At 40.8% G+C, this 23,978-nt stretch overlaps 2 gene segments (V, D, J or C); one reads left to right on the top strand and one right to left on the bottom strand.

Annotated features, from left to right (window-relative positions):
* The window catches only part of LOC308117567 (immunoglobulin kappa variable 4-1-like), a 93,676-nt gene extending 79,703 nt beyond the window's left edge, over positions 1–13,973 (top strand). Inside the window, exons 3-5 of the V gene segment in view lie at positions 12,567–12,740; positions 12,893–13,267; positions 13,384–13,973.
* Positions 7,662–12,259, bottom strand: LOC308117459 (Ig kappa-b4 chain C region-like). The segment is given in 4 exons: positions 12,249–12,259; positions 11,712–11,782; positions 9,220–9,321; positions 7,662–8,171 (listed from the first exon to the last, which is right to left on the bottom strand).
* Positions 13,974–23,978: the final 10,005 nt, after the last annotated feature.

The following is a 23,978-nucleotide window of genomic DNA, read 5'->3' as shown; positions in this document are numbered from 1 at the left end:
TGTGTCTGTGGCCGTTTCCCAATTCTTAGAGCGCCAGTGTTTACTCGCTTACGTCATGAGTAACTACTTGCAGCGTCCTCGGAAGTGCGGAAATGCAAATATAGGAGGACGCATCGGCGTTAATGGAGAATTGGAACACGAGTACTTCATGACGCTGTGGCTGTCATGGCTGGATGATGGACCCTGAAGCTGAGGAGGAGGAGGAGGAGGAGGAGGAGGAGGAGGAGGAGGAGGAACCTGTTTCCTCTCTGGTTCAGCAGGAAGGTGATTTGTACCTGATATTTTATATGATGATCTAAATTTTAGAACATTATTGTAAAATAGTACCTTTTCTGTCACATACATGCGGTGTATGTTACAGTGTATTGTACCGTGTATAGTACTGTGTTTAGTACCGTGTACAGTACTGTATAAAGTACAGTGTATAGTTCCGTGTATAGTACAGTGTTACTATTACTTCTACCTCCTATACAGCCTTTATTTTACTCTTCATCTCCTTGGAGTTCAGTAACAACAAAAGCAGCTGATCAGAAATGTCCTACTAATACAAACAATTATTTTACTGTTTTAATGAAGATCCTTGATGTTTATTAAATAATTAACCAGCTTTTCTTCCCTGCTGCTTGTTGTCATCCTTCTGGTCATGTCATTAATATGTACTGTATTACATTTGTCTAATATACATCCTACAGTTAATCACTCCAATCATTAGTTGTAACAACTTCTCTTTAGAATAAATACATAAATGGTTTATACTGTGTGAGAGTAAATACATAAATACACACATGGCTTACACTATTGAGCAAAGAAAGATATCAAGCAGAAGATAAAGGAACATTTATTTAATAAACTTCAGCGGAACCTACAACAGTAAAAACACAAGTTAGAAACATTATGTACACAGAAAAATGACATTGTTTTTAAAAATTCTAAAGTTCTTTCTTTTATTTCCCAGGAACCCCTGCAGTGATACACAGGTCCATAATGTTCCTATCCTGGAACCTTTCTCTCCTGGAGGTGTCGTGACTCCAGCTTCAGGGTTTCCAGGAGCATCGTTATGTTGATACTGATGCTCCTGCTGGTCATCAGGTATTCTGCTGTACTGCTGATTGATGGTGTCACCTTCTAATTCTTCCTCCTGCTGGGGCCGTTGATGGAGCCACGTTCTAATTCCTCCTCCTGCAGAGCCACAACACATCTGTTACCTAAACGACAAACTTTTCCCCTCTATCATAGTGGAGTTATTTGTCATACCACAGGAGGTTTATTGAAAGTTGAATTGTGTTCATTTTGTCGTTCTAAACCTCATATATTATAGACTCTTTTTTAATGACACCGGTCACCTGATAAAGACCGACATGTCATCACAACCAGATGAAGCTCTGAGGAAGACTACTGATGCAGCTGAAACATGCCAGCAAGGTAGAATCTTTCCTGCATCTACCTGTTGTTAAAAAAGACTCTGTAATATATGAGGTTTATTGACGTGTACATTGGCAACTGGGGATCTGTGCAGGATGCTCTTGTCCGGCACAGATCCTCCATGTACCAGCAAGTATTAGTACCAGCTGGGTGATGGAGGAAGTGCTATATCTACTAGGTACTTTCTGCTGGGTGATGGAGGAAGTACTGTACCCATGCCTGCAGCACACAGTTATTAAATCACTGTACTGGCAACCTGCTTTATCTCAATAATAACAGTCATGAACACGAAGGAAATAATAAATTCTGATTCATGATTACATCAAAATATATCAAATGTTTTCCATGTGAATTTTTACTGACAGGCAGGTTGAAACCCAACAGACACCAGGTCAAACCTGCTGGTGCTCCATCTTTCTGAGAGCCTGGAGAGACGTCCTCTTGTTGCTGCCTGTCTGTGTGGCATCAGGTGACAACATGGAGGTGGTGGAGGAAGGTCCAGGAAGGGAGGAGGAGGAAAGTCCAGGGAGGAGGAAGAGGAAGGTCCAGGGATGATGATGGAGACGACCAAGTGACACTGAGGACGCCCAGAGGGACCTGGCAGGAAGTGATCTGCGAGCCAGACTGTTCAGCTACCTGCTGCTGAAGAACGACCTGCAGGCCTCAGAGAGGAGAACTACATCTAGACAGGAAGCTCTCCTCATGTAGTCATGTTCTCTAGTCATGTGTAAATATATGTAGATAGATGGATAAAGACAGAGAGATCAACAGACTGTAAATGATTGTTTATGACTGTAAAATATAGAACTGAACATTTCTCTGTTTCATTTGATAAACAATGTAATGTTGCTTTAAAGAAGAAATTGTCTGGGGTGAATTTCAACAATCATGAGGTCTATGAGGAGGACATAAAACAAAAAGAATGACACACTACCAATTCAGTAAGTTATTAACACATGTATGAACAAAGTATATACATGTAATAATTCAAGCATCAAAAACAATCCTCACTCCCATCCTCATCTGGAGGAGTTCCTCTTCTCCACTGGACCAGGCTTCAGGTTCCTCAGTAGTCCTGGATTCAAATAGTGCATGGTGTTAGTTTGAATCCACAGCATCCTCCAGTGCCAGTAGATTCTCCAGTAGAACCAGTAGAACCTCCAGTATGATGGGTAGAAATCTTTAGTGCAATTGAGACAAAACACTATGGCCAGTAGAACCTTCACCTCTATGTCAAGTTAAAAAGTTTTAAACATGATCTTTCCCCTCAGCAGCAAATATAAATGTAGATGAACACTGTTAGATTTACACTAAAACAATTATATCTCATGTTTAACCACAGTAGAGAACCACAGCCAGCCTCGTCTCAGTCTGGATCCACAATCTCCGAAAACCTCAGAACAAATGTTTAAGTAAACGTGATCTTGAAATATCAACCTCATAACAACATTTTATAACAACTATAGTCTGGCCTAAAACACTCTTAAAACTACACTCTGTTAAACAATGACGCTAATATTTCAGATTTTTTACGCACCGTTGTGTGTTTCCCCCTCTGCGATCTCCTCCGTCATCTCTTGCCAAATGCATTATGGGTAAATTGGCTTCCCAAGACTGAACAGGTCTGTTTCGATGAATCCTCGATAAAGTTTGCGGAGCGAGGATACATCCGGGTATTCCATGTGTACTCGGTGAGAAACGGCCTAAGAATTGGAACAGTACTTGGTCTCCCACTGATGACGTTTAACAGGTACATGAGAGCACAAGTATGGAGGAGTATGGGTATTGGAAAACGGCCTGTGTGTTTGGAGGAGAGAGAACGAGCGGCCGGTTCTGTTTAATGATAAAGCGGCTTTGCAGACAAGTTACTCGTCCTGCTGGACTCTACAATATTAATGCACAGTGACTTGGAGAAGTAACTTTAATCTGATTACTGGTTTGGAAATAACAACGCGTTAGATTACTTGTCTAACCAGCATCACTGGTGGTCATGGTAGTAGAGTCACTAATAAAAAGTAAAAACAAGCGATTGGCAGCACGTCGTCACTGCTGTAAACAGTGTGGCAGCCACAGAGAGATCAGTGACTGCAGAGGTGGAGAAGAAGAGTCTGATCTGAAGGTGGAGGCCCGAGGAGAGTGACCTCATGGGGGCAGCACCTGAGCACACTGCTGGACACCATAACAGCCCTCATGGTTGTGACGGCCAGCGTGTCTTTCTGGTGGAGACCACAGCGGACCGATAAAGTTCACTTTTATCTGTTTATTAAATGTATGAAGGAAATACTTGAACAGGGACTTGTAAAAAGGCTCAGTGGACTTTGTGTTGTATCCTCAGTCACTGGAGAGTTGGAGGCGGAGGGTGACGTGGAGGTCGTCTGTCTCCAGCAGCAGAGCGTCCAGAGCGCATGGCGGTGCAGCGCATCCACAGTGCAGCTTCATGCACGACTGTCACCGTGCTATTTATATGCGTTCTTAGCAATGGGACCGGTTGTTAAACACCTTGTCACAATTGATAATCAGTCAGTTCTATCCACCGCTCTGGATCATTTGAAGATGAAAGTTTGTCATATGAACCTCGTGCTGCTGATTCAGTAGTAATGGCTCATTAAAGGAACATCTATAACACTGAAGCTCGGCTGTTTATGATCACCTGGATCTATAAGTCTGACATTTGAAGACATTAAATGTATGAGATGAATCTGGCTTCAATTCTCCACCTCACAATCGGCACCGCCAGTTTCCCCGTCTCCAAAATGTGTGTGCGCAAGGTTCAAAGTTGGCGTACCGGTACGCACATTCTCCCGCAGAGCTTATTTCTTTAAATCACAAACTTTGCGTGGGAAGTGGCGTACGCATCTTTTAGGACCTGTTTTGTCCGTCAGTAACCTTTATAAATGTCCAAACTACCTTCCTCCACTGCTCTAACCACCACCCGCGTCTCAGATTGACTCACTGCTCTCTCTCGACCCTGCACAGAAACGCTCCATCTAGGTGATCTACAACTCCATTGACTCCCTCAACTCCAACCAGATGACCAAACTGAAACAGACTTGGGAGGAGGAAATAAGAACGTCAATATCAGACAGCCGATGGGACCAACTTCATGTGCGAGCTCACTCATCCTCAATATGTGCTCGGCACGGCTTCTTTCAAAGCAAGGTTCTCCTTAGAGTGCACTACAGAACTGCTGGACCGGCACAAATGTACCCAGGCACCAGTGGCAGTTGTAATAGATGTAAACAGTCACCTGTCAACCAAACACACATGCTCTGGTCCTGTTCAAATCTCACTGGCTTCTGGCAGCAGATTGTTGATCCCCTTGCTACAGTGCTTGAGATGGAGCTTTTCCCTGAACCTTGCACTGCACTGTTTGGGTCGCCCCCAATTACAACAGCTAATCTACCTGTGACAAAACGCTGCGTAATCGCCTGTCAACACTACTGGCCCCAGGCCTTGTTCAAATGGAAACATGCTCTCCTCCTACACACAACAACTGACTAAAGGAGGTCCTAAATCACATTAAACTTGAAAAGATTCCATTTTCACTCACAAACTCAAGTTCTGTTTTCAATGAAACCTGGCAACCCTTTATAAAACCCCTATCCAATACTACTATGAACCAGGAACTAACGAGATGCCTCCCCTCCACTCCCTCGTCTATTTTCTGTAGGTCTCCTTCTGTTGTTTTCTTTAATTGTTTCTCATACTTAACCATTTACGTCTTAGTTTTCCAATCCAATTCTGTTTTTCATTTAACTATTTGTGTTCCTTATGTAGTTGTGTCTTGAATGAAGTTTTAATTAAAGGGTGGGAAGGGACAACGGACAGTCATGGACTTTAGTTCAGCTGTAGAAGCAGATTGAGCTCAATTGATTCAATATTGATACTGTGATTATTTTTCTTGTCCCCATCATGCATTACGTTGAATGACCCTCTTACTTTTCAACCCATCTGTTTATACACATTTTTCTTTTGTTGTAAAAGGAAAAGTGAAAAAGCTAAAAAAAAAAAAGATTTAAAAACAATAAATAAAAGACAGCAGGTCCAAGCAGCAATCTCCTGAGCTGGACCAAGACACCATCCGGCCGGGGAAATGAAGCAGGAGCAGAAAAAAAGAAAAACACAAACCAGAAGAAGACAAATGTTCTTCTCTCCTGCTGGTTCCTGTCAGGACTCTTGCTGTGGCATTATGAATCAGTGGAAGACTTTCAGCAGTTATTCAGACACCCTGATGTTAGGGAGTTACAATAGTTACTCTGGAGGGAACAAATGTGTGGATTAGTTTCTCAGCTTCATTCTGAGTCAACATGTTCCTGATACTAGAAATATTAAGCAGGTGACAAAAGGCAGTCCTGCAGATTTGTTTAATGTGGAGCTGAAGGATCAGTCCTGGTCCAAAGTAACTCCAGGTTCCTCACAGTGGTACTGGAGGTCAAAGTAATACCATCCAGTGTTACTATATGTTCAGATCATTTCTCTCTCAGATGATTTGGGACAACTATAATAACTTGTGTTTAATCTGAGTTCAGAAGCAGAAAATGATCATTCATCCAGACTCTTGTGTCTCTAAGAGAAGCTTCTAGTTTGACAAGTTGATCAGTATCATCTGGTTTCATAGAGAAATCCATTGGTGGATCATCTGCATAGTAATGGAAGTTAATGGAGAGTTTTCTGATCATCCCTGCTCCCTCCTGCTCATCCTCTACATCCTCCTTCTTGGCAATATCATCAGTAAACATCATCTTCATTTCCACTGCTACGCCGACAACATCCAGATCTACATTTCAACCAAATCTGTCACCCCAACAACCTGCTCCACCCTCACCAACTGCCTCAGTGAAATAAAAACATGGATAAAACATGAAACATGAACTAAACTACAACAAATTGTACATGATAATCATGAGACCTAAATCCCTCACAAAACACATGGACAACTTCACCCTGACCACTGGAAACTCCACCCTGTCTCCGTCACCTCACACCTGTAATCTGAGAGTTATTCTCCACATCAAGCTCACCTTTGAACAACACATCAACCAGATCACTCGGACCGCCTTCTTTCACCTCAAAAACACGGCCCACCTTCACAACTCACTCTCCTCCTCTGCTGCTGAAACCCTCATCCACTCATTCATCACATCCTGAATCCACGACTGCAACAACATTCTCCTCGGCTCATCTTCAAAAGTCCTCAATAAACTTTGGTGTATCTAGAACTCTGCTGCTCGTCTGCTCACCCACTGCAACTCCTGTGAACACATCACCCCCGTCCTCCTGAACCTCCACTGGCTCCCTGTCCTCCAAAACATATCACTAACATCTCTGTCTGTCTGTCTGTCTGTCTCTCTCTCTCTCTCTCTCTCTCTCTCTCTCTCTCATCATTTTCTCACCTTCTATCCACATATGTTTTTCTTTCTCTCAGTAAAAGTACCTGGATATGACTGTGTTGAATTTGGTGAAATATAAATAAAGTTCAATTGAAGTAGAACATGGACCTTTCTGAATAATAACAGATGTTTTTTAATACTTATATTCTAATTCTGCTAAATCTTCAGACTAAATCAAAGCATCTCTAAAGGAGGAGATTTTATTTGTTTCAGGTGGAAATAAGTCGTGCAAAGATGTACAATTTAAAGATTTCTCTTGAGTTTTATTTTGAACTCAAAATTTTTTTTTAGGTTTCTTATAAATGCAAATTACCTGAAATATCACTCTCCATGTAATCTACTTTAGTCCACATCTACGTCTCCTAATATCTTCTGTAGTAAACAAAGAGTTTAAATGTTTAATCAGAACAGTCTGGATGTTCACTGTAATTCATCAGAGTATTTATTAACCTGATATCAACAGGAAGAGACAGAAGCTCCAACATTGCTCATTAACTAAAGTAACAATTCATAAAATCAACCTGTATGCTGATGATGTTGTTTTTGTATCTTGGAATATTCTCTCAAAATGCCAAAATGCCCAAAATGGCAATTCTGGGACTTGATCACACTTAATCTAAAAAATGTAAACTGTCAAAGTTATCTGAACTTGTATTTAACCACATTTGCTCTTGATGAATGAAGAGCACAGCTTCCTCTGACTGACTGTGTGTTTTGAGTCTGTTTCACATAAAATTGATTCAGCAACAAGAGGTGGAATCCTGAGAGTATCTATCAAGTCAAATTTCTGCTCCAAAGAAGGAGTTATGATGATTTTATTGCTGTAAAAAGTCATGAAAGACCAAAGATTGAGGTGAAAACTGTCTTTATTTTGTCAAAGCTTGAAGAAAATGATGATGAAAGAAGATGAATATTGATGAAGTCAGTTTGCTTTGATGATAGAAGAAAGTGAAAGAGGGTGAATGACAGAGGTGAGATCAGTGTGAGAGTAAAAGCAGTGTGAGAGTCCCAGTGAGTCCGGTCAGGACTGGGAACACTGGTCTCTCCTCAGTGTCTCTCTGAGGGGAGTCTGGGAGCCCCGGGTGGCCTCACAGGTCACAGAGCCCACCTTCCTCCACTGGTCTGCAGGGAGCCTCAGGGTGCTGCTCCAGCTGTAGAGGCCGTCCTTCTGCAGCACCCCGGGGCTCCTGCTCTCCTCCCAGCTGCTGCTGCTGCTGCTGCTGCTGCTGTCCTCCACCTTCCAGCTCAGACTCCAGTCTGAGGGGAAGCCCTCGTTGGCCAGGCACATGAGCGTGGCCTTCCCCTGCTGCAGCTCCTCTCTGGAGGGGGGCAGCACCGTCAGGGTGGGGCGGGTATCACCTAGGAGACACCAATCAAATTAGAGGACAGGGAGCACCCAGCTGTCAATCAACCAGCACACACCTGGACAGCTTTAGTGGGAGACAGCTGATTTGGTCCTGGAAGAAGTTGCTGTCAGAGGCTTTTTCTGCTCCAGCAGTCACTCACTCACACATTGTTTCACTTCCCTTTAAGAAGCCTCTCATGCACATCAGCACAGAGAGAATCATCCAACACTTTGACCTGAAATACCTCAAACTACACAGGAAGGAACACAAGCTGATGTCTCAACGTTTACTCTTCATTTGCATCAACGCTATCAGAAATTTTACACTTTACAACTTATGACTGGAAACTTTAACATGAACTTAAAATATAAATTAATATTTTCAATTATTAGGAGCAAAATGTGAAATAAAAGTGAAAATTATATCAAGAGGTTTTAATAATTTTACAACATGTATCATCAGTATTTCTATTTTACTGTAAAATAACAATATTAATAATACATTTTAAAGTAAGAAGAGAAACAGAATTGGGAAACATTCTATAGAACCAAGAATAAATCCAGCTGTGATGAAGAGACACTCAATAAAACAAGAAGAATAAAACCTGCACACATTCCAACACAAACACATTTCAAACAGTGGACATGTCAACTAAAACTCAGCCCAAAGACAGACCAGTGCACCAGAAATGTCCCTAAATACACAGGTCAGTGTAAAAACAGCTTCAACATGAGACTGGTAGAGTTAAAACAGTGTGTTCCACAGCCATCAGGCTCTAACTGAGCACATTTAAAGACTGACAATATCTTTGGTTTTGTCATTTAATCCTAATGAGATTTTAATCCGGTGTAAATTTAAAACTAATAACTTTTCTCTGTGATCAAATTAAAGTGAAACAGAGCTGAGCTAAACTACATGAAATCAATGGAGATTAAAACTTGATCACTACAATAATTATTAAGAAAAAAAAACATCTTTCTAATCTCAAATCATTCAAAACAAGGTTTAATGTCTGAATTTGTATTATTTAGTTGAAAGAATTAAAAGGAGAATAAACTTACTTCCAACATCCAGTCTGGTTCCTCCACCGAACGTGTACCACAGTGATACAAACTCATTGAGCCGCTGTACAAAAACCTCTGACTGTAGAGAGACGCCACTCTCTGATTCTGAAACCAACAAACTCACCAAAACAACTTTTACCACCTGATCCTAACGGAACACAAGAGAACAGTTCTTTATTCTGCAATGTCTACTTGAAATACATATATTTATAGTGATTGTTTTAAAGATTATTTTATATTTATTCAATAATATGTTTTGGAATTTATTCCTAAATAGATTTGGCAGCAAAAATAGGAAATTTTTAAAAAGTAAAAACTACAGACGTATCTTTAATTATTCAGTTTAATTCCTTAATATTGTCATAAAAGTTTGAATCCAGAGTGAAAGTGAGAGATGAAAGTGATCCAGGTCCCTGTTGGAGTCAGTCAGAACATTTCCATAGAGCCACTTTGCATCAGCAGCACCATGCTCCAGTGCTCTGGGAGAGTTTATAGTCCTGACAGTTGAAGACTGGATGACTGACAGCCGTCCTTCATGACAACAGAAGACAGAGAAATCCTCCTCATCAGAAACATGAGTGTGATCTGCGTCCTCATCTGGACTCTCCTCTGCTGCTGCTTCACAGGTAAAGTCCAGAGAATCAAACTCCTCTCCTCTGTCAACATCCGTCCCTCTGAAATGAAGCCCACAAAACCATGAGGCTGCTTGATGTTTCTGTCTGTGTTTCCTCAGAGTCCAGAGGCCAGGTCACAGTGACTCAGCCTGCAGCAGTCAGCTCTGCTCTGGGAGCCTCCGTCACCATCACATGTAGGACCAGTCAGGATGTTTATGTTGATGGTGCTGGTGATCACGCTTTAGCCTGGTACCAACAAAGAGATGGACAACCTCCTAAAAGGCTCATTTACTACACCAGCTATAGAGCATCAGGGACTCCAGATCGTTTTACAGGCAGTGGATCAAACTCTGACTTCACTCTGACCATCAGTGGAGTTCAAGCTGAAGATGCTGCAGTTTATTACTGTCAGAGTTTTCATCTTATCAACAGTCAGAGTGTGTTCACACAGTGAAAAACCGTCGTACAAAAACCTCCCTCAGTCAGACTGAACCGAAACTGACTGCTGCACACTGATACACTTCACTGAACACACACACACACACACACACACACACACACACACACACACACACACACACACACACACACACACACACACACACACACACACACACACACACACACACACACACACACACACACACACACACACACACACACACTAACATAAACTGAACTAATGAATTTATTTATTGAGATCAGATGTTTCTTCACCAGAGGCGGTGGTGTTTCAACATGTAAATACTTGGTGGTGAGTCTACTGAGCGCAGAGTTCAACACCACTTAATACCAAACTAAAGTTTGTGCAGAAGTTTTGAGCTCCAACATCTTCATGACAACCATATACTGTAGGATCCCATCTTGTGAAAAGGTTTAACACGGGGAATAGCCTCTGATTAAATCATTTAATAAACTAAACTGTGTCTCGGTGGGGAGTTGAACACGGGCCTACTGATTGCAAGGAAAGAATTCCTCCACTAGACGAGCAGCATATTGATTTACAAGTGAGATTCTTACACAGATTTTATTATGACCTTACACTCACTTTACCTCCAGTTTCTCCTCTGAAGTCAGAGTTTTACATTTATACACCAGTAAATAATCAACCTCATTCATTTGGATTCTTAACTGTTAGCTCTCGCGGCGCATAAGCTGGCGTCACAACTCACTCTGGTTCTGTCAAGCAGTGCCTCCATTGACGCCAGCCAATCAGCTCTGAGCTTCTAAATCATCCTGGAGCAGGGCTTCGGGCTGCCAGCCCCACTCTCCATAAAGATCATGTGATCTGAATGAATGTACCACAGCCTGAGCATGAACACTTACATCTGACTGCATGAAATACAAACTGCATTGAGAGAGAGGAGCTGGTCCAACTCATGCAACCATCAGTGTGGATCAGGAGAAAACTCAGCCTGAAGCAGCAAGAGGAGACCAAGAACCAGGAAGTTCAATCCTCACACACAAATATGCAACTCAGGAGGAAGCTATATTCACAGAAAATAAAATACTATAGATGATCTTAAAGGATTAATCATGTACTTTGCCTGCAGTTATTTTTCGCTGGTTCATCAGGTGGTGCTCAGCTCCACCTGCCCCTAATGACCAACTGCTCCTGACCAGAGGTCATAATAATCATTTCCTGGGGAATTGCACCCCAGGAAATCCGGGCCGTTTTCCAATTCTTAGAGTGCCAGTGTGTACTCGCCTACGTCACGAGTAACTACTTGCAAGGTGTCCTCGCAAGTGCGGAAATGCAAATTTACGGGGACGCATCGAGCTCAACAAACAATTGGAACACGAGCGTACTCGGCATCACAGTTGTAAGAAGCACACGTAGTGGAGTTACAAAACATCACAAAACGTAACAAAAACCAATGGAAGGAGTGGTGGCTGCTGCCATGGCAGGTATGATGTACCGTGAAGCCGAGGAGGAAGCAGCACGACTGCGGAGGGAGAACCAGGAGAGATTAGACAGGGTGCGGAGGAGGAGGAGGAGGAGGAGGAGGAGGATGATGATGATGATGATGATGATGATGATGATGATGATGATGATGATGATGATGATGATGATGATGATGATGATGATGATGATGATGAGGAGGGCCCTGATAGCTCACCTCTCTGGTTCGGTAGGTGGCCTTAAAAACTTGGCTGATTTGTTCATGACATGTTAGGATGAGAACTTATTTGTACCTTTTCTATCAAATATGATGTTTGTAGTACAGTGTTAGTATTACTTCTCGCCCCCTGTCCTCCTATACTGCCTTTCTATTACTATTCATCTGATTGGACGTAAGCTAAGAATAAAAGGTGAACAGTAATTCCCCACTAATAACACTATTATTTTACTGTTTGTTTTACTGAGTGTTTCTGATGTATTTTAAACGAAATAACCAGCATTCGACATACCTTCTCCTCATGTCTACTATCATTAGGATGTACTGTATTCCACTTTGTGTACTATACATCCTAGTGAAGGACATAAATCATTAGTAGTAATCATTTCTCTTTAGAGTAAATCCAGAAATTCATACATGGCTGACACTGTGGAGCAAAGTAAGATATTGAGCATAAACAGAGCAAGTCAGAAGAACAAGGAAACTTTATTGAACAAACAACATTACTTACAAAAGTAAAAGCACAAATAAGTTAGAAAGTGAGAAACATGAACTTCAAAACAATGACATGTTTTTAAACTTTTCTAAAATTCTCTCTTTTATTTACCAGGAGCAGAGGCCCCTGCAGCGATATGCACAGGTTAATAACACTGTGCCTATCCTGGACCCTTTCTTCTCTGGAGGGGACGTGACACCAGCCTTCAGGGTTTCCAGGGAGAGCATCGTGAGGCTCACACAAATGCTGCCCCGGGAAAAAACCCATGGATGGAGTCATGAGCTGGAGGTGCTGGTGACCATTTACTGGCTTGCCTGTGGCGCCTCCTATGGAGTCACAGCAGACGTCTTTTCTGTGCCACAAACAACAGTGTGGCGGATCATCCACAACACTGTTGACGATCTCATGACCATCATTCATACTGTGATCCACTTTCCCAGACAGGAGGAGATGGAGGACATCGGAGCTGCTTTTGTCCGCCTGGCCGGCCATCAGGCATTCTGCCGTGCTGCTGGGGCCATTGATGGATGCCACGTACAAGTTGTTCCTCCTGCAGAGCCACAAAAGAAAAGTTATTACAACAGGAAACTTTTCCCCTCCATCATCCTGCAGGGCATTTGTGATGCCAAAGGGACATTTCTTGACGTGTACATTGGCAACCCGGGATCTGTGCATGATGCCCTTGTCCTGTGCAGATGCCCCATGTACCAGAATGCTCTGTACCCCAGCTGGGTACTTCCTGCTGGGTGATGGAGGGTATCCCTGCCTGCAGCGCCCAGTCTCCGTAATGACACCTTACCGCCAACCTGTTGCAAGTAAGAAAGCTTTAGCTTAATAATCCCAAACATGAACACTAACGATACACAACAACTTCTTACCATGATGACATCACAATATATCAAATGTTTTCCATGTGAATTTTGATTGACAGGCCAGGTTGAAGCCCGGTACAACACATACCACGCCAAAGGGAGAAATATAATAGAGCGCACCTTTGGAGTTTTGAAAACCCGTTGGCGCTCTATTTTCCTGAGAGCTCTGGAAATCGTCCTGACTTTGCACCGAAGGTGGTTGCTGCCTGCTGCATCCTCCACAACATCTGTGCTGCAGCAGGTGACATCATTGAGGCAGAGGATGGTCCAGCGATGGAGGATGGAAACGGCCCAGATGATGCTGAGGACGACCAGAGGGACCTGGCAGGAAGACGCAAGCGAGCGAGACTCGCTGCCCAGCTGTCTGCTCCTGAAGGGCGACCTGCATGCCTCAGTGAGCATGACTACATCTAGACAGGAAGTAGTTGTAGTCATGCTCACTATTGTGAATGTATGTATATAGATGGAGATAGGGATAGATAGAGAGATAGATAGGTGTAAACATTATTGTTATTCATCTTTTATCATATTGTACTTCTTGTTTTCACAAATTAGAGCATATCACTGTAAATAATTGTATAGGGCTGCACAATATTGGATGTAACATGTTTTTTGTTTGTGTAATAATAAACACACAGTTGCATTGCAGAACAAATTGCTCGGGTGGATTTCGTCAATCATAATTTATTTACACGTTTTTCAAACAGAGCGAGATATCTCTCAGCTCTTTCCTCCGCTGCTTTCTCTCTCTCCTGTGCTCTCACCATGTACTGCCTCTCCCTCCCCTCCTCTCTCTCCGCCTGCTCCTTCAGGACAGCATCGTTGTCCCTCCCTCACCTCTGTACTCTGTGGCTGGCCGGGGCTTCGTCTGGGGTGGAAGAGGTAGAGGCTACAGTGCTGACAACGCCACCTGTAGTGGCAGTGAGGTTTGCAGCAACAACCAGGGGCGGAGTGATGGAGTGTTGCCCCCGGAGTGCAGCATCCATAGCCCCATACCACTGCCAGGTGGCAGCGGTCACACTACCTGCCTCGACCCCTTTTCCCGTTGGCGGGTCCCTAAGCTCCTGAAAATAGTATTAAAATAATAATAGTACATATATTAATTAATACATTGAGAAGCTAAAGGTGCGTTTACACATAAACAAAGACAAGTTACAAAATGCACCGTCTCAATTCTTGACCCCAGATCACCATTTGCACCTAAATTTATGCTTCAGGTCAGAGGAGTCACGGACAGTTATCATGCGTTACAATTAATATCACGAAATGAAGACGAATCATGGCGGGCCATCATGCACGGACACCTACATGGTTCTGTGCCGTTGGGCATCGTCACTTTCTCTCATTAATCTGTCAGGAATGTTGCGAATTGGGAGAATATGAACATTATATTCGCAACTCTTAGTGCCACTGTGTATGCGCACCTTCAGTGTGTAAACATACTCACCCTGCTGAAGCTCACTTCTTTTCAGGGCCACTGCATCTGTTCCGTTGTCTGTGTTACGTGTCATATATGATTACCTTGTATTTGGCCTTCAAATTGTCCCACTTCTTCTTGGCCTGTTTGGCCGTCACGTCCGACCTGTCACAAACTCTCTGATACGGACATAAAAACAAAAAGACTTACACACTACCACTTCAAGTTATTTATACATGGATGAATATATATGCATGCAATAATTCAAGCATTCAAAAACAACACTCACTCCCATCCACATCTGGATGACTTCCTCTTCCCTGTGAAGAGGAACTCATTGTCAGTTCGCCACTGGATCAGGGCTTTGGTTTCCTCAGTTGTCCCTTGATTAAGATAGTACATGGTGTTAGTTTGAATCTACAGCATCCTCCAGTGTAATGAGTGGAAGACATTTGCACAGTTAAGACAAAGCAATGTGGTCAGTAGTACCTTCACCTCTCATTTTAAGCATTAACGTCAAATGTAATAGCTTTGAACATGATCTTCCCCCTCAGCCGAGCAGATTTGCTTAGTAACTAATTGAAATTTACACAGACACCATTAAGTTTCACACAAAATACTTTATATCTCATGTTTAACCACTGTAGAAAAATCTCAGCCAGCCGTCTGGATGCACAATCTCCGAAAACGTCGGAACAAATGTTCTATTAAGTGTGATTTAAATATGTCATATTACATATAATGTTTTAAAGTTGTTGTTTTTTTCTCAAACTGAGGAAACAAATTCTAGAATTTCAGATTATGTATTTGTCTACAGTTTTATAGCTTGGAACCACCTTGGTTATTTTCATCCTGTCAGGAAAAATACCTGTTAAAAGGGATCTATTGCATATATAAGTAATTGCTTAAGTATACGATCTATTACATCTTTCACACAAGACATATCAATTGTTAGAATCACTAGACTTTTAAACTTTCTGTGCACTTCTGAAACATCACTTTCAAAAACTCCATCTAGAAACATTGAAATACTGTTTTGAAATGTAAAACCAAACAGACAGTCTCATACATGAGGTTTAATTTCCTTTGTCATCTACTGAAACATGGTGTGACTGTGGTACTTAGTAGTGTAAATGTAATCAATGAGAGATTTGTACAATTCAGAAACTTTTCAATATAGAAATCTTAAAATATGAGTTACTTAAAGATTAAAGTCATTGAAAGAACTTAATGGTTTAAATCTCATTTAAAATGGTCTTTTTGCACAACTTGCTGTTTCTTAACAAGCTTAACAGCCTCATCTAATGTCTCAACACTCAACAGTGTGCTTTAAGGAACGTGAAGTTTAAATGTCATACTCAAGTCAAAATATTCCACATCAGATACATTTTTTTGTTGTTGGTTTTGTTGTTGGTGGTGGTTGTTAGAATAAATAGTTTGAGACGAGGAAATCATTGCATGTTTCCACTGAAGAGTTTTACTTTCATGATACTGTATGTAGTTCAGTACGTGTTGCAGGTAAACAAACAGTAGTTTTTCCTACGTAGTGTAAAAAGAGTGAAAAATGAAATTACGACTCATTCATGTTAAATAAAAACAGTGAAGAACAAAAGCCATTGGATTCATGTCAACATTTTACTTCCATTTCTTCAAAGTTCACATCTGCTCATACAAGATTTTTTACCTCACATTTTTCAAAACACAAAAAGCAGCATTGTTAGAACTAATAATGAAATGTGCTTCTTTAAGATTCATTATCAAGCAGGGACCTTTTGTCAGCCTCTGTGCAGTTCAACACAAATGGAAACCAAACTGATTGAAATCTTCTCATTTTGGTGACAAACCAGAAACTAAATGATTTCCTGAAGCGTCTCAACAGGGTTTAAATCAGCAATGTTGACTTCAAACTGGATGATACCTTGTGATTTTGGGCTCAAGCTGGACTTCCTGAACCAGATCTGTTGTAGCTCCATTCCCGTCTCCACCTGTCCACATGTCCAAGTGTCCTTGAGCAAGACACTGAACCCCAAACTGCTCCCAGTGGATGGACTGAGTGCCTTGCAAGGTCGCCGCCTCCATTGGTGTGTGAATGTGATCAACAGTGTAAAGCACTTTGGGGACTGCTAAAGAAGAAAAGTTCAGAGGTGACGTCAGCCAACTGCTGAACAAAATGCTTGTTCAGCAGGAGAGTTCATACTCTTACCCCCTCACAGCTGACACTTCTGTAAAATGTTTTAACTTTTCAACTGCAGCTTATTTCTCACTTCAAGCGTTTTCACAAACACATTTCTCTGAAGTGTTTCAGTAAGAAAAGAGAACGTTTGTGTCCAGGACATGATGTTGGTCTGGTTGGAACTGACAGCCCGGACGGTTGGTACTGCTGAACAAAATGTCTCTGGCCAGAAGGAGCTGGCTGAAGAAAATGACATCATTTAGTTCGGCAAGACTCTGGAGTGCCGAACTTTCTTCTTGTTCTTATGGAGCATGAATCGGCTTTTATACGGTGGAAAAGCACTATATAAATGAAATCCATCCACACATCTCATAGAGTCTTTCATGATTTCATCTCTTTATGGTTTTTCATGTGTCGCCGCAATTTACTACTCCCACATTTCAAAAGAATACGGCTTCTGACCTGTGTGTATTCTCTTGTGTATCTTCAAATCATTTGATCCACTGAAACTTTTCCCGCATGTTTCACAAGAATACGGCTTCTCACCTGTGTGTATTCTCTTGTGTATCCTCAAATCATTTGATCCACTGAAACTTTTCCCGCATGTTTCACAAGAATACGGCTTCTCACCTGTGTGAGTTCGCTTGTGAGTCATTACATCTCTCTGTTGAGCAAAACGTTTTTCACATGTTTCACAAGAAAATGGTTTCTCACCTGTGAGAGTTCTCTTCTGCACCAATAAACCATCCTGTCCGGTGTAACTTTTAACAAAGATTTCACCACTTTTCTTCTTATCATTGAGAGTTGTTAAATTCTGACGTAATTTACGTTTTTTCTCGACAATATTTCCACATGTTTCCTCTCAAAGAAGCTTTTCACATTCAGCCTGCTTCTCTGACACAGGGAACTTGTCCACACAATCACTCTGAAACATGCTTCTTCTTTTCATCTCTGCATTTCTAGTTGATTCTGACTCAACATGTTTTTTCACATCGTGGACTTCAGAGTCATGAGAGAGGAACTGCTCAGTGTCTGGTACTTCTTCTGGTTCACTCAGGGAACTTTGCTCCTCAATAGAAGGAACCCTAAAGGAATCACCTTCAAACTTCAGTAGAAGCCGCTCTCCTTCCTTGCTGGTACCGAGTTCCTGGTGCTCCTCAATCTGTGGAGGTTCTGGTTCTTCTGGCTCCCCTTTGATCCATGGAGGTTCTGGTTCCTTTTTGATCTGTGGAGGATCTGGTTCTACTGGTTCCTTTTTGATCTGTTGAGGTTCTGGTTCTTGTTCCTCTTTGATCTGTGGAGGTCCTGGTTCTTCAGGTTCCTCTTTGATCTGTTGAGGTTCTGGTTCTTCTTGTTCCTCTTTGATCTGTAGAGGTTCTGGTTCTTCTGGTTCCTCTTTGCTCTTTGGAGGTTCTGGTTCCTCTTTGATCTGTCTAGGTTCTGGTTCTTCTGGTTCCTCTTTGCTCTGTGGAGGCTCTGGTTCCTCTTTGATCTGTGAAGGTTCTGGTTCTTCCTGCTCCAGACTGGAGTTTGTTTCCAGTTTAAAGAACTGCTCTTCCCTACAGCCACGGTGCAGTTGGAGCTCTGGAGAGACAAAAAAGTACAAAATAAAAGTTACATTACTTCTACAGTTCCCGCTTTAAAATGACTCAGACTAGTAATTTGATTTCAATAAAATCACCAGAGGCAATTATGGCATTAAAGGCAGATCTTATAAATCACATCTGGCAGGACCTTTTTGTAGACGATACTAATTGTTAGAGAAATCTGGTTTTGTCTCATAAATAATGATGTGTAATTTTGCAGTCTGTGTTCTAGGATGACCCGTGTCAGCACTTTTGGAACCCCTGTGCTACTTTTGCTGACCTTCAATGCAGACTCAAAACAATTCAGCCTTTAAGAAGGAGCTGTCTGACTTCAGAGTAAGAAGAACTCTTGGACAATCATGCAAAGGTTCTACTGTGACTTTGTCTCTTCTTGCAAGAATAATGTAATAAAATTCTCTTATAGGAAGAATTGAAACAATCCGGATGAATGTTTTGCCAAGGCAGCCATTTTTTTTCCAATCCTCACCAATTCAGCTCCCAAAAGAAACATTTAAAAGATAATAGACAAACTGATATCAAAATGTATTTGGAGAAATAAAAAGCCAAGAGTAAGGTATACACTATTACAGTGCCCGAAAGAAAAAGGTTTGAATTTACCTAACGTAAAAAAATATTATTGGGCAGCACAATTAAGAATCATAAATAAGTATGAGGAGACAGGATGGAGGGATATGGAACAAATCTCATGCCTGAACGTAATATTAGAAAGTTTACCCTTTTTATTACAAAAAAAACTAATGAATGAATTAAAGATAAAAAACAAATGTGTTAAAGGAACAATGAAAATATGAGCAGTAATAAAAAAGACAATGAAAATGTCTAGTTCAATCTGCAGGGCTACTAAAATCGGAAAGAATTTAGATTTTATAACTTCAACCATAAATGGGGGATTTCATCGGAGGGAATCCAAATGGCTGCTCAATATTGGACGGCTTTTCAAAAAGGGAAAATATGAAACCATTTGAGCAGCTTAAAAATGAATTTGACCTGCCAACACAAGACTTTGATCAATTCTTACAAATTAGAAGCCGTCTTCTAAAAACACAAAGGATGGGAATTCTTAGGTAAAGAACCAAATGAAGTAGAGAAAGTACTAATGGCCAAGCTGGAGAAGAAGAAGAAACTCATTTCAAAGCTTTAGAAAGCAGCTGAACAAGACAACAACATGAACTTTAAATAGAAATGGTAAAGTGAAAGAAAGAAGATTTGGGGGGAATCATTTAAAGAAGGACATCAAATGTTTAGGAGCATTATATGGAAAGAATGTGAATGGAAATTAAAAACACAAGATTTTTTGGTCCCACTAAATATGTCAAAATATAGTAAAACATCTGATAAATGCTGGAGGGGTTGTGGTCCAGTAGGAGACTAGAGACATATATTCTGGGACCGTCCCAAACTCGTAGAATATTGGAAAAATATACAGAAAGAGATCAAAAGAATCGTGGATGAAAACATTTAGTTAGACCTGAAATGATTTTTATTGGGTTTTTTACCCAAAAATGTCTCAACAAAGAATCAAAAAATGATTAGAACATCACTTATTAATCAAAAATAAAAGACTGGAGTGTGCTGGCTGGAACCAAACCCCCCCTGCATAAAGCAATGGTGGGACAGAATCCAAGATGTGCTGAATATGGAAGAAGGAAGAGCAAGGTTCAAAAACAAAGGGAAGGAATGTGAAGACCTGTGGTCTCCCTATATACAAAGGAGGATTCAAACAGAATCACCCCACAAGGGACTTAGTTCATTATTTACAAAGCACTCTCATTAAGATCTACTGGTTTGTTTGTTTTGATTTGAATTAACATCTCTAACTAAGGTATTTACTTGTTGTGTTTGCATTAAGCAGATTTGTTTTAGTATCATTTCATTACATCATTTAGAAATTTAAGAAGCGGGTGTCTGGACACATGGTGAAAGGGGGAGAAGAATAAAGAGGTATAAAGGGAGACATACATTCTAGGAAGGAGACGGAGGGCATCCATCTTTCTCTTTCTTTTTCTTTCTCTTGATTGGATGGAAGGTTTTTTAACAGACCTTCAGTACGGCTGTTTGTATGGAGGGACGGCTGTTTAAAGTAGGAATGGAAAAGAGAATTTTCTTTCATCAATAATCTATTTATTTATGTTTTCATTTACTTAATGACAAAAGACTATATTAATAGAAGGAACAGAGGAGGAAGAGAAGGGAAGGTCCCACATTTATTGACATTTTCATTTAGTTGTTTGGTTCTTTTTGTTTTTATGTCCTTCTAAACGGATATTGGAAATGTATTTGTAAGATAAGAACACTGCATGTACCATACTCATATACAAGTTAGTGAAATTGTAACTTAAATTTGACTGGTGACTGGAATTGAGGGTCATGAATTTCAAATGCATCTCATCTCCTGTTGCATATTATGACTTGATTGTAAATTTCTATTGCGTGTATGCCAATATCTTTTTGGAAGAAACACCTTAAATTACACTATGGAGATAATCAAAAGGTAACAGGCTGTGGGTTTCATACAAGTGTGTAAAGTTATTCTCACCTTTCAAACAGGATGTGTGTGAGGGAGCGTTGGATGATCTGCCTGAGCAGGTGATTAGGCTGACAGGGCCTGGAGGAGGGCGGGCTGGGTGCTGGTGATGCAGGCAGATACTGAGTTCCATTCCATGTTAAAGCTGAGGAAGGCTTCTGGGATGATGTTGAGACTGCGGGATGGCCAAACGGAGACTCCATTTTCTTTGTCGTGCAGTCTTAAGAGAGGTCGCTCAAGAGGTGCGAAGTCTCGTGATCGGGGTTAATGGCACTTGTAGTCTATTGACAGAAAAGACACAAGACAGAGTTCTTTCGTAGATTATGTTTTTTCAACACGTCCCTAATACATTTGAGGTAGGTCAAACATTGAGTAAAGAGCCTCTCCTTTGATCTTCTTTGATCTCATTTGCTCTCCTTTGCTCTGCTTTGATAAAATGTTCACTCCTTTGCTCCCCTTTGCTCTCCTTTGCTCTCATTTGCTCTCCTTTGATCTCTGAGTGCTATATAACTCAAAAGTACCTTTGTTTATGCCACATGCATTTGCAAAACAGAGCTAAACGAGAGGAGGATATCTTGTCTATTGGAGCACAAGAAAAGTTCTATAAGCTTAGACTCAACGTATTGATTGACTTAACTATGAGAACAGAAGTCAGCAGCACCGATATCATGACTCGAAGAGATAAGTAACATTGTGTCCAGGACTCTGCGATCTCATTATGTCACCTAATGTGCTCCATGCTTGACAGTCACAATAGAAAATGGCTGTTTGGTGATCAGATGCTCAGTTTGATAATGAGAAGAAACAAAAGGCTGAGGCCAATGAGAGAAAATCTGTTTTCGTGTTTAATCTTGGGCTTTATTGGAACCGTCACCATTTCCATTATTTTGGGGAAAATTATATATTTAACAACCCTTCTCATTTTTTCCTCAATTTGTAGATTACCTTAGTGTTACCTAAGATTTTATTTTAAATCTCATGAGTGCTTAATGCTTATGTTAGGACAGCCCAATGTTGTAATTCATGACTGTGACTACAGGCTTAGGAATTCAGAACCATACTTCCACCTCAGGGAACGTGGAGAAAATAATTAATCGTTGCCAAATAACAACTGAAACCTTGCAAACAGGAAAAGGGAATTGTCAAAGAAGAGGACGATTCAGTTGAAATTTTTAATTATTAAGAGCCAAAAATGCAAAACCGATTTCGAGTACATGCGTCCAAATAATTGGTCAAACCAAGAGAATGTATATGAAAGTGTCAGGCTTCATTATCCCTCAGCTTATCCTTTGCAAATCAAAGCAGCTAACTTGAATTCATTAGAAATCTCTATGTTTTGTTCTTGAGGATTAATGTTTTTCTTTTTTTAGCATATTCAAGCCCCAGGTCTGACAGGGCCCAGAGAGACCGTCCTGGACAGCGTTCCAGGCTCATTGATGGCGATGGAGATGCCATCATGAGTAACAGCTCTCAAAACGTCCAGCAGAAACAGTAAGTGTTGGAAGATTCCCTTGTGATTTCAATTCAATACTCTACTTCCTGGTATGAGGTGAAAAGCCTTCTTTAAAAGATGTATGAAAGTATTCAATGAGGATCTGGTTGAACCTCTTGGCAGCTGGTGGTGCAAGAGGTGCAGCTGTTGGTTTGAACAGAAGAAAGTAGAACATCACTGACTAGTTATTGTTCTTGTAAAATAAAGCCCCTCATCTCTAATGAAAGTGTGATTTGAACTCATTTGTCACAATACAGTTATTGTTCTTTAGGTTTCTTATAGAAATGGTGCATTTGAATGACTGTAATTGTATTAGATTTGGAAGGAATTAAGACTTTTTCTTTGAAATCACTTTATTCATCAAAAACAATCTCCATTGAATTTGTCACTTAATACTTTGTAGAAAGAGTTTGTATTATTTTGGTGTGTCATTCATACTCTTGAGCTAAATGTTGTGTAATGACATGACGTGGGAAATGTGTGTTATTGGAACAGTTCCCAGTTTCAAGAAAAGGACAAGGAAACTGGAGATATAATTACATTGACTTTTCTTCAAGACATCAGATGTCTGATGGCATGTTCAGAGAAACCTTTACTTTGTGACAAAGTCTTTGAATACAGCCTCAATTTAAAAAGATCCTGATATTTAGTATTTTGCCTTTGGTTTCTTTGAGTCCAGGATGTACTTCATAAATGGCAACCAGCCATGTCACCATGGTTACTGTTCAAAGAAAAGTGTCTTTTGTCTCTAAATAGGTCACCTAATGATTAAACCCCTGAGGTATCTTCAGCCTTAAGGTCTCACTTTATTGCAGTGTGAATATCTACACAACTACTATTGTTTTAGTTGTCCATAAATCATTTTTAAAACTTCCAAAAACCCTGATTATCCTTCTTGTATATAAACAGTTGCTGTCATTTGTGATTTGACTAACAACAATTTCATCTTGTTTGAACTCATTTGTGTTTGTGTCATTGCTCTGCCCCATGATAACAAGACCAGTTAGAATTCCTTTACACCTCACCATCTCTTACAAGTTTCATCACAGGTTATGACAAACATTTTTTTGCTTCACTTTTTGATTCTAGATTTCCAAAAGGAGAACCTTTCTACCGAGGTTTTCTTTGCTTACTTGCTGACTGAAGACATGTATAACTTATTTTCCTTTAACAAACGGCTGAGCAAACCAAAAGCTGTCGATTTAAATGTGAAATTAACCCTGAGCTCAAGAAAGGATAAGTATATGCTTTTCTGTAGATGTTTTTCTGGATCAGATGCTAAGAACTCACTATAAAACAATTTAATACTCCTCCCTTGAACACAGAACAAGGCCCCGTTTACATGACAAGTGTGATAACAAGTGAAAACTCTGCGTTTTCACGTTTTTGTTCCAGAAAAGTTTCACATTTACACGACATCGTCCTGAAAATGACGTTCCTT

The sequence above is a fragment of the Lipophrys pholis genome, assembly GCF_963383615.2.
Source record: "Lipophrys pholis genome assembly, chromosome: 12".
Lineage (NCBI taxonomy): Eukaryota > Metazoa > Chordata > Actinopteri > Blenniiformes > Blenniidae > Lipophrys > Lipophrys pholis.
This window is presented reverse-complemented; position numbering and strand designations above follow the sequence as displayed.